Source organism: Stenella coeruleoalba (assembly GCF_951394435.1).
Source record: "Stenella coeruleoalba genome assembly, chromosome: 3".
In the NCBI taxonomy this organism is placed as follows: domain Eukaryota; kingdom Metazoa; phylum Chordata; class Mammalia; order Artiodactyla; family Delphinidae; genus Stenella; species Stenella coeruleoalba.
The window spans coordinates 172,456,674-172,467,982 of NC_137148.1; positions in this window are offsets into that span (position 1 = coordinate 172,456,674).

The following is an 11,309-nucleotide window of genomic DNA, read 5'->3' on the forward strand; positions in this document are numbered from 1 at the left end:
GAGGACACAGGTTCGAGCTCTGGTCCCAGAAGGTCCCACATGCCGCGGAGCAACTAAGCCCAGGAGCCGCAGCTACCAAGCCTGCGCTCTAGAGCCTGCGAGCCACAGCTACTGAGCCCACATGCCACAACTACTGAGCCTGTGCGTCTGGAGCCCGTGCCCTGTAACAAGAGAAGCCACTGCATTGAGAAGCCCACGCACCACAACAAAGACCCAACGCAGCCAAAAAAAAAAAAACCAGGTTTGGTCTACTTGGGGCTGGTGGAAAAAAGAGCCATTGAAGTAAATCACAGTGAGAACAGCAAACACGGGAGCTGAAGGACAGGCTCCTTGCCGTTGTCTGCACAAGTCCATCTGAAACCCTAACCCTAAGGCTTCCCTTCCAGGAGCAAAAAGGTACCAGCTGTATGTGAATGGTTAGGTCTTGAGTGAACCCGACAGCACAAAGTGGGAAGCCCTGTGACAGCGTCACAGTCACTGTGGACGCGGCTGAGGAAAAATGACTTTGGTGGCTATGGACTAATTGTTTATATCCCCCAACATTCAGATGGTGCTGCCAGACCCGCAGTGGGGGACAGTGTTAGGAGGCATGGGGCCTTCATGATGGGACTAGCGTCCTGGTAAGGAGAGGAGGAGAGACCAGAGCTCTCTGTGCTGGGTGAGGATGCAGCGGGAAGGCGGCTGTCTGCAGGCTGGGACGCGGGCCCTCACCAGGAGCTGGCCACACCGATCTCGGACTCCAGGACAGTGAGAAATGCCATGTGTGGTTTCAGCCTGTGTTGTTCTGTTAGGGCAGCATCAGCTAAGAAAACACAACAGCAGCAGTTCTTGAAACAGTTTCACAAGGATCCAGGTAGTTGAAAACGATGGCAGCCCACCGTCTGTCCCAAACAACACAGAACCACTGGGAGGAATGCCTGCCGCGCGCAACATCCTGCCTACACTTACAAAGGAACACCGCCAAGTCCCCCGTGGGAGCCTGGCCTCCCTCCCAGCCCTTTCTCTCTGCTGGGCCGTGTGGGAGCATCGGCAGGGGGCAGCCAGCGAGGTGGGCAGAAGCCAAAAGGCAGAGGTTCACAGCACAACCTGCACATGTCCCTTGCCCCAGCCAGGAACCCCAGCGTCCCCAGGAGAGAGCATGAGGTCGGAGAAGGGCAGACTGTCCCAACAGCGTCAGAAGATACGAAACCATCTTGGATCAGAAATTCAAAAACAAGGGACAGATGCGGACAAAAACCAGACTTGGAAATGGCTGATCCAATTCTGGAAGAAAATGAAAGAACAGATGATTTTAGAAACGAAGGATAAACTGTAAGGTGCCCCAGGCTCCAGGGGAGATCTGAGAAAAGGCCTGGGAAGCAGAACAAGACGGTGAAGAGTTGACGCAGTTGCTGACGCAGGAGATGGTGGCCGAGTGAGTGTCGGTTGCTGGGAGTTCCCTGGTGGTCTAGTGGTTAGGACTCCGTGCTTTCACTGCTGTGGCCAGAGTTCAATCCCTGGTTGGGGAACCGAGATCCCGCCAGCCACACAGCACAGCCAAAAAATAAAAAGTAAAGCTGCTGCTGCTGAGGGGAACTTTCCAGGTAGAGCCTGGAATCTCCACCACAAATTAGAGACAGTTGCCCACAAGGCACACCCTCGCAAGGATGCGGGACGACCTTACGAGGACGTGCACGGGGAGGGCCGTGACTGGGGCCTGCAGGCAGAGAGGTAGAATCGTGCACTGAGGCCCGAGAACTCGGCTCCTCAGCCTTTCCAGAAGCTGGTGGAACGAGCCTGAGCTGAGGCTCCCACGTGCTGCCAGGGTGTCCCTCCAGCACCGAGGCTTGGGAAGGCCAGTGCCGCCTGCCCGGTCCGGGATGGAGGGGTAGAGGCCACCTCTGTGTTGTGGGGAAGTGGAAATGGCGCAGCTGGGAGAGCAGGCGGAGAGGAGGCCAGGCCAGCCCTCTGGCGGTGCCGGAACCAGAGGGGTCGGCTCATGTGGCGGTTTTCATTATAGACAGGGAAGGAACGCAGAAGAGAGGGGCACCTGTGTGATGTTGGCCTATTCCCACTTACCCCCACTTGTGCTATTTTTGCTATTTATTTTACTTCTGACATACGTTATAAGCCCACAACTCCCTGTCCTTATGTACGGTCAAGTCTTTCAAATACATTTTTTTAATAAATTTATTTTATTTTTGGCTGCGTTGGGTCTTCGTTGCTGTGCGCGGGCTTTCTCTAGTTGTGACTCGTGAGCCCTAGAGCACAGGCTCAGTAGTTGTGGCGCACGGGCTTAGTTGCTCCGTGGCACGTGGGATCTTCCCGGACCAGGGCTCGAACCCGTGTCCCCTGCGTTGGCAGGCAGGTTCTTAACCCCTAATTTATTGATTTTTGGCTGCGTTGGGTCTTCGTTGCTGCACGCGGGCTTTCTCTAGTTGTCGTGAGCAGGGGCTACTCTTCGTTGCCGTGCGCGGGCTTCTCATTGATGTGGCTCCTCTTGTTGTGGAGCATGGGCTCTAGGCTCGTGGGCTTCAGTAGTTGTGGCGCGTGGGCTCAGTAGTTGCTGCTCGCGGGCTCTAGAGCACAGGCTCAGTAGCTGTGGCACACGGGCTTAGTTGCTCCGTGGCATGTGGGGTCTTCCCCAACCAGGGTTCGATCCCGTGTCCCTTGCATTGGCAGGTGGATTCTTAACCACTGTGCCACCAGGGAAGCCCCTCAAATACATTTTTAAGAAGAGTTTTGTGGACTTCCCTGGTGGCGCAGTGGTTGAGAGTCCATCTGCCGATGCAGGGGACGCGGGTTCGTGCCCCGGTCCGGGAGGATCCCACATGCCACGGAGCGGCTGGGCCCGTGAGCCATGGCCGCTGGGCCTGCGCATCTGGAGCCTGTGCTCCGCAACGGGAGAGGCCACAACAGTGAGAGGCCCACGTACCGCAAAAAAAAAAAAAAAAAAGAGTTTTGTATGTACACCCACGTGGTCACGCTTCCCACTGCTCTTTGTTTCATCTGCTGACCCACCAGAGGTTCCATCTGAGATCCTTTCCTTTCGGTCTGAAGAGCTCCCTTTAATACGTCTTGTGGTGCGGGTTTACTGGCAACAAATTCTCCCAGCTTTTAGTGGCCTAAAAATATCTTTATTTCGCCTACATTAGCAGAAGGTATTTTCAGTGGGAATGGGATTCTGCGTTGGCAGGTGGTTTGGGTTTGACTTTCTTGCCTCAGCATTTTAGAGATGCTATTCCATTGTTCCTGACAAGAGGTGAGCTGGCCCTGTTAACCCCTTCAAAGGAATGTGTCTTTTTTGTCCGGCTGCTTTTTTTTAAAATTTATTTTTGGCTGCGTTGGGTGTTTGTTGCTGTGTGTGGGCTTTCTCTACTTGGGGTGAGTGGGGGCTACTCTGTTGCGGTGCGCGGGCTTCTCGTTGCAGTGGCTTCTCTTGTTGTGGAGCACAGGCTCTAGGCGCACGGGTTTCAGTAGTTGTGGCTTGCGGGCTCAGTTGCTCCGCGTCATGTGGGATCTTCCAGGACCAGGGCTCAAACCAGTGTCCCCTGCATTGGCAGGCGGATTCTTAACCACTGTGCCACCAGGGAAGCCCTGCTTTTTATAGTTTGAAGTTATTTGACTCTGATGGGTGTTTTTGGTTGTTTTTTTAAAGTATAGTTGATTTACAATGTTGTGTTAGTTTCGGGTATATAGCAAAGTGATCAAATTTTATATATATGTGTGTATATATATGTGTGTGTGTGTGTGTTCTTTTTCAGATTGTTTTCCATTATAGCTTGTTACAAGATATTGAATATAGTCTCAGGGCTATACGTAGGTTCTTGTTGCTTATTATATGTATAGTAGTGTGTTTCTGTTAATCCCAGACTCCTAATCTATCCCTTCCTCCCATCCTCTTTGGTAACTGTAAGTTTGTTTTCTGTGTCTGTGAGTCTGTTTCTGTTTTGTAAATGTGTTCATTTGTATTTTTTATATTCCACATATAAGTGATATCATATGGTATTTCTTTGTCTGACTTATTTAGTATGATAATCTCTAGGTCCATCCATGTTGTGGCAAATGGCATTATTTCATTTTTATGGCTGAGGTGTAGTAGTCCATGTATATAGGTACCACATCTTCTTTATCCATTCCTCTGTCGATGGACATTGAGGTTGCTTCCGTGTCTTGGCTATTGTAAATAGTGCTGCTGTGAATACTGGGGTGCATGTATCTTTTCAGATTAGCGTTTTGTCTGGATATATGCCCAGTAGTGGGATTGCTGGATCATATGGTAGTTCTATTTTTAGTTGTTTAAGGAACCTCCATACCGTTCTCCGTAGTAGCTGTATCAATTTACATTCCCACCAACAGTGTAGGAGGGTTCGCTTTTCTCCACACCCTCTCCAGCATTTATTATTTGTAGACTTTTTAACGATGGCCATTCTGACTGGTGTGAGGTGATTCCTCATTGTGGTTTTGATTTGCGATACATGTATCTATACATGTTGTGTATATAAATAGATACATATGTATTTATACTGTGTGCAGACTAGGAACGATCCTGAAGGGAATGATATTGTGATTATAATATACCAGAAAAAATGTATATATCATATTTTCTATTCATCCATCAAGGGACACTTAGGTTGTTTCTATGTCTTGGCTATTGTGAATAATGCTGCAGTGAACATGGGGGGTGCATATATCTCTTCAAGATACCTGATTTCATTTCCTTTGGATATATACCCAGAAGTGGGACTGCTGAGTCATATGGGAATTCTATTTTGAATTGTTTGAGGAACCATCATGCTGTTTTCCATTGCGGCTGTATCTATGTTTCTGTATTTCTGTAGATTTCTGTAGTGAATCTATTCCTTTTCTCGTTTTATTTTTAACCACCTAAAGTTATGGTCTGCCACAACAGTCTATATCCTAACCAGAAATTGAACCCCTTTTATTATCTCTTTCATGTCTGTAGGATCTGTAGTGGTGTTCCCCTTCTCTCTTTTTTTTTTTAATAAAGGGAACTTTATTTTTATTTATTTATTATTTATTTATTTTTGTTTGCGTTGGGTCTTCGTTGCTGCGTGCAGGCTTTCTTTAGTTGCAGTGAGCGGGGGCCGCTCTTCATTGCAGTATGTGGGCTTCTCATCGCGGTGGCTTCTCTTGTTGTGGAGCACGGGCTCTAGGGCACGCAGGCTTCAGTAGTTGCGGCACGAGGGCTCAGTAGTTGTGGCGCATGGGCTTAGTTGCTCCGCAGCACGTGGGATCTTCCCGGACCAGGGCTTGAACCTGTGTCCCCTGCAGTGGCAGGTGGATTCTTAACCACTGCGCCACCAGGGAAGCCCCCGCTTCTCACGTTTGGTGTTAGTCATGTGTTTTCTCTTTAAAAACAAACAGAAACGTTTGCTATTGTTTTATCAAAGGACCAAAGGTTTGTTTGTATTTCATGTTTTTCGTGTTTTCTGCTTCAGTTTTGGCCTCATTATTTTGTTGTTTCTCCTGTTTTGGGTTGAACTTGCCGTTAATTCTCTGGTGTCTTAAGATGAAACCTGAGACCATGGATTTTAAACCTCTCTTCTTGGGAATACCCTGGCGGTGCAGTGGTTAGGACTTGGCGCTTTCACTGTGGGGCCCGGGTGAAATCCCTGGTCAGGGAACTAAGATCCTGCAAGCTGTGTGGTGCAGCCAAAAAATTAATGATAATAAATAAGTAAAATAAACCTTTCTTCTTTTCCAACCTATGCATAAAGTGTAAGTGTTCCCCTCAATTCTGCTTTAGCAGGATCTTCAAATTTTGGTGTATTATAATCACCACCATTCAGTTCAAAGTCGTTCTTAATTTCCATATGGTTTCTGTTTCAGCCTATGTTTATGTCAAGGAGTTAATTACCAAACACTTGGGGATTTCTTGTTGTTATCCTATGATTGATTCTAGTTTGATTCCACTTTAGCCAGAGAACATGCTCTGCAGGAGGTAAATTATTCTTAAACCTGCATTACGGTACATAATATTACCTATTGTGGTCATTGTTTCCTGTGCACTTGATAAAAACCTGTGTTCTGCAGTTGCTGGGAGTAGTGTTCTGTGTATGTCCACTAGGCAAGTCTGCTGTTCATGTTGTTCATGTTGTTCCGATCTTAATGATCCTTCCTGATTTCTTCTGTCATTTATAGAGCTGTGTGATGGTGTCCATCTCCAACTATGAATATAGTTTTGCCAGTTTTTCAGTTTTGTCCTGTCAGTTCTTTTTTTTAATATATTTTAAAAAATATTTATTTATTTGGCTGCACTGGGTCTTAGTTGCAGCACATGGGATCTTTAGTTGTGGCATGCAGGATCTAGTTCCCTGACCAGGGAGTGAACAAGGGCCCACTGCATTGGGAGTGTGGAGTCTTTTTTTTTTTTATTATTATTATTTTTTTAAATATTTTATTTATTTTTGGCTGCATTGGGTCTTCGTTGCATGGAGTCTTCTTCATTCTTCCTCTTCCCCTCCTTTGGGACTCCACTGACAGACGTCAGGCCCTTTGACTGTGTCCCACATCCCTTATGATCTGTTTCATTTTCCCATTCTTATTACTTTTTACTTTTCTTCACATTGGACATTTCTTATTGCCCTGTCTTCTGTTGTGTCCAGTCTACTGTTGCTCCTAGCTGCCAATATTTTCATTACAGATATTGTATTTTTCAGTGCTAGACTGTCAAATATAGATATGTTCCAACTCTGTTGAATTTTGTTATTTTTTTTCTTATTTATTCATTTAATTTTTTTTTACATTGGAGTATAGTTAATATACAATGTTGTGTTTTAGGTGTACAGCAAAGTGACTCAGTTATACATATATCTATTCTTTTCCCACTTCGGTTATTACAGACTATTGAGTAGAGTTCCTTGTGCTATACAGTAGGTCCTTGTTGGTTATCTATTTTATGTCTAGTAGTGTGTATATGTTAATCCCAACCTCCTAATTTATCCCTCCCCCCACCTTTCCCCTTTGGTAACCATAAGTTTGTTTTCTAAGTCTGTGAGTCTGTTTCTGTTTTGTAAATAAGTTCATTTGTATCATTTTTTAGATTCCACATATAAGTGATATCATATGATATTAGTCTTTTCTGTCTGACTTCACTTAGTATGAGAATCTCTCGGTCCATCCATGTTGCTGCAAATGGCATTATTTCATTTTTTTTTTACGGCTGAGTACTATTCCATTGTATGTATGTACTGCATCTTCTTAAATATTCATCTGTCAGTGGACATTTAGGTTGCTTCTGTGTCTTGCCTATTGTGAATAGTGCTGCTATGAACATTGGGGTGCATGTATCTTTTTGAATTATGGTTTTCTCTGCATATATGGCCAGGTGTGGGATTGCTGGATCACATGGTAGCTCTCTTAGTTTTTTAAGGAACCTCCATACTGTTGTCCATAGTGGCTGCACCAATTTTCATTCCCACTAACAGTGTAGGAGGGTTCCCTTTTCTCCACACCCTCCCCAGCATTTATTGTTTGTAGACTTTTTTTAAAATTAATTAATTTTACTTTTGGCTGCGTTGGGTCTTCATTGCTGTGCGTGGGCTTTTTCTCTAGTTACGGTGAGCGGGGGCTACTCTTCAGTGCGGTGTGCATGCTTCTTACTGCAGTGGCTTCTCTTGTCACGGAGCATGGGCTCTAGGCGTGCAGGCTTCATTAGTTGTGGCACGTGGACTCAGTAGTTGTGGCTCGTGGGCCCTAGAGCGCAGGCTCAGTAGTTGTGGCTTGCAGGCTGTGGAGTGCAGGCTCAGTAGTTGTGGCGCATGGGCTTCGTTGCTCCGCGGCATGTGGGATCTTCCCGGACCAGGGTTCAAACCCGTGTGCGCTGCATTGGCAGGCGGATTCTTAACCACTGCGCCACCAGGGAAGTCCGTTTGTAGACTTTTTGATGATGGCTGTTCTGACTGATGTGAGGTAATACCTCGTATTATAGTTTTTTTTTTTTTTTTTTTTTTTTTTTAGCTGTACGCAGGCCTCTCACTGTTGTGGCCTCTCCCGTTGTGGAGCACAGGCTCCGGACGCGCAGGCTCAGTGGCCATGGCTCACGGGCCCAGCCACTTCACGGCATGTGGGATCTTCCCGGACCGGGGCACGAACCCACATCTCCTGCATCGGCAGGTGGACTCTCAACTGCTGCGCCACCAGGGAAGCCCCTCGTATTATAGTTTTGATTTGCATTTCTCTAGCAGTTAGTGACGTTGAGCATCTTTTCATGTGCTTTTTGACCATCTGTATATCTTCTCTGGAGAAATGCCTATTTAGATCTTCTGCCCATTTTTCGATTGGGTTTTTTGGTTTTTTTGATACTGAGCTGCATGAGCTGTTTGTGTATGTTGGAGATTAATCCCTTGTAGGTCGCATCGTTTGCAAATGTTTTTTTCCCATTTCTTAGGTTGTCTTTTTGTTTTGTTCATGGTTTCCTTTGCAGTTCAAAAGCTTTTAAGTTTAGTTAGGTCCCATTTGTTTATTTTTGGTTTTATTTTCATTACTCTAGGAGGTGAATCCAAAAAGACATGGCTGCAATTTATATGAGAGAGTGTTCTGCTTGTTGAAATTACTATTACATCTATTTTGTCCATTTTTCTACTGTCTTGAATATATGAACTCTCTGATAACTCCAATTTCTTTTATTGTTTTTGAAGTATAGTTGATTTACCGTGTTCTGTTAGTTTCAGGTATACAGCGAAGTGATCCAGTTACCTATATATCTGTTCTTCTTCAGATTCTTTTCCATTATAGGTTATTACAGGATATTGAATATAGTTTCCTCTAAGTAAGTCCTTGTTGTTTATTTTAGACATAGTACTGTGTGTATATTAATCCCATACTCCCAATTTATCCCTCCCCCGCCCCCCCGACCTTTCCCCTTTGGTAACTCTAAGTTTGTTTTCTATGTCTGTGAGTCTGTTTTGTACATGTGTTCATTTGTATTATTTTTTAGATTCCACATATAGTGGATATCATATTTGTCTTTCTCTTTTTGATTTACTTTGTATGATAATCTCTAGGTCCATTGATGTTTCTGCAAATGGCATTATTTCATTCTTTTTTTATGGCTGAGTAGTATTCCATTTTATATATGTAACATTTCTTTATCCATTCATCTGTCAATGGACATTTAGGTTGTTTCCATGTCTTGGCTATTGTCAGCTATTATAGTGCTGCTATGAGCATAGGGGTTACATGTACTTTTTTTTTTTTTTTTGACGTGCATTTTTAATGTCTTTATTGAATTTGTTACAGTATTGTTTCTGTTTTGTTTTGGTTTTTTGGCCTGAGGCATGTGGGATCCTAGCTCCCCAACCAGGGATTGAACCCATACCCCGTACACTGGAAGGCAAAGTCGTAACCACTGGACCACCAGGAAAGTCCCTGCATGTACCTTTTTGAATTATGCTTTTGTCCAAATATATGCCCAGGAGTGGGATTGCTGGATCATATGGTAGTTCTATTTTTAGTTTTTTAAGGAACCTCCATACTGTTCTCCACAATGGCTGTACCAATTTACATTCCCATCAACAGTGCAGGAGGGTTCCCTTTTCTCCACATCCTCTCCAGCATTTATTGTTTGTAGACTTTTAGATGATGGCCATTCTGACTGGTGTGAGGTGGTATCTCATTGTAATGTTTTGATTTGCATTTCTGTAATAATTGGTGATGTTGAGCATCTTTTCATGTGCCTGTTGGCCATCTGTATATCTTCTTTGGAGAAATGGCTGTTTAGATCTTCTGCCCAATTTTTGATTGGGTTGTGGGTTTTGTTTATTTTTCAATATTTATTCATTTGGCTGCACCAGGTGTTAGTTGTGGCACGTGGGATCTTTGTTGCTGCGTGTGGGATCTTTTTTTTGTAGTTGCAGCATGCAGGATCCTGTAGTTGTGGCATACAGAATCTAGTTCCCTGACCAAGGATTGAACTCAGACCCCCTGCCTTGGGAGTGCAGAGTCTTAACCACTGGACCACCAGGGAAGTCCCGGGTTGTTTTTTTTGTTTGTTTGTTTTTGCGGTACGCGGGCCTCTCACTGTTGTGGCCTCTCCCGTTGCGGAGCACAGGCTCCGGACGCGCAGGCCCAGCGGCCATGGCTCATGGGCCCAGCCGCTCCGCGGCATGTGGGATCCTCCCGGACCAGGGCACGAACCCGTGTCCCCTGCATCGGCAGGCGGACTCCCAACCACTGCGCCACCAGGGAAGCCCCCGGGTTGTTTTTTTGATATTGAGCCTGCATGAGCTGTTTGTGTATTTTGGAAATTAATCACTTGTAGGTCACATTGTTTACAAATATTTTCTCCCAGTCCATAGGTCGTCCTTTCATTTTGTTTATGGTTTCTTTTGCTGTGCTAAAGCTTTTAAGTTTAATTAGCTCCCATTTGTTTGTTTTTGCTTTTGTTTCCATTACTCTAGGAGGTGGATCCAAAAAGATACTGCTGTGATTCATGTCAAAGAGTGTTCTGTATATGTTTTCCTGTAGGGGTTTCATAGCATCTGGTCTTATATTTAGGTGTTTAATCCATTTTTAGTTTATTTTGTATATGATGTTAGAGAATGTTCTAATTTCATTCTTTTAGATTTAGCTCTCTAGTCTTCCCAGCACCACTTAGTGAAGAGACTGTCTTTTCTCCACTGTATATCCTTGTATCATAGACTGACAGTGAGTGCGTGGGTTTATTTCTGGGCTTTCTATGCTGTTCCAGTGCTCTATATGTGTGTTTTTGTGCCAGTACCATACTGTTTTGATGACTGTAGCTTTGTAATACAGTCTGAAGTCATGGAGTGTGTTCTGACTTCAGCTCTTTCTTTCTTTCTCAAGATTGTTCTGGCTATTTGGGATTGTGTTTCCATATGAATTAAAATTTTTTTTGTTCTAGTTCTGTGAAAAATGCCATTGGTAATTTGATAGAGATTGCATTGAATCTGTAGATTGCCTTGGGTAGTACGGTCATTTTAACAATATTGATTCTTCCAATCTAGGAACATGGTATATCTTTCCATATGTTTGTGTCATCTTCAGTTTCTTTCATCAGCATCTCATAGTTTTCTGCGTACAGGTCTTTTGCCTCCTTAGGTAGGTTTATTCTTAGGTATTTTACTTTTTTTGATGCAATGGGTTTCCGTAATTTTTCTTATATTTCATTGTTAGTGTATAGAAATGCAACAAATTTCTGTATATTAATTTTGTATCCTGTGACTTTACCAAATTCATTGGTGAACTCTAGTAGTTTTCTGGTAGCATTTTGAGGATTTTGTGTGTATAATATCATGTCATCTGAAAATAGTGACAAGTTTCCTTTTCCAATTTGGATCCCTTTT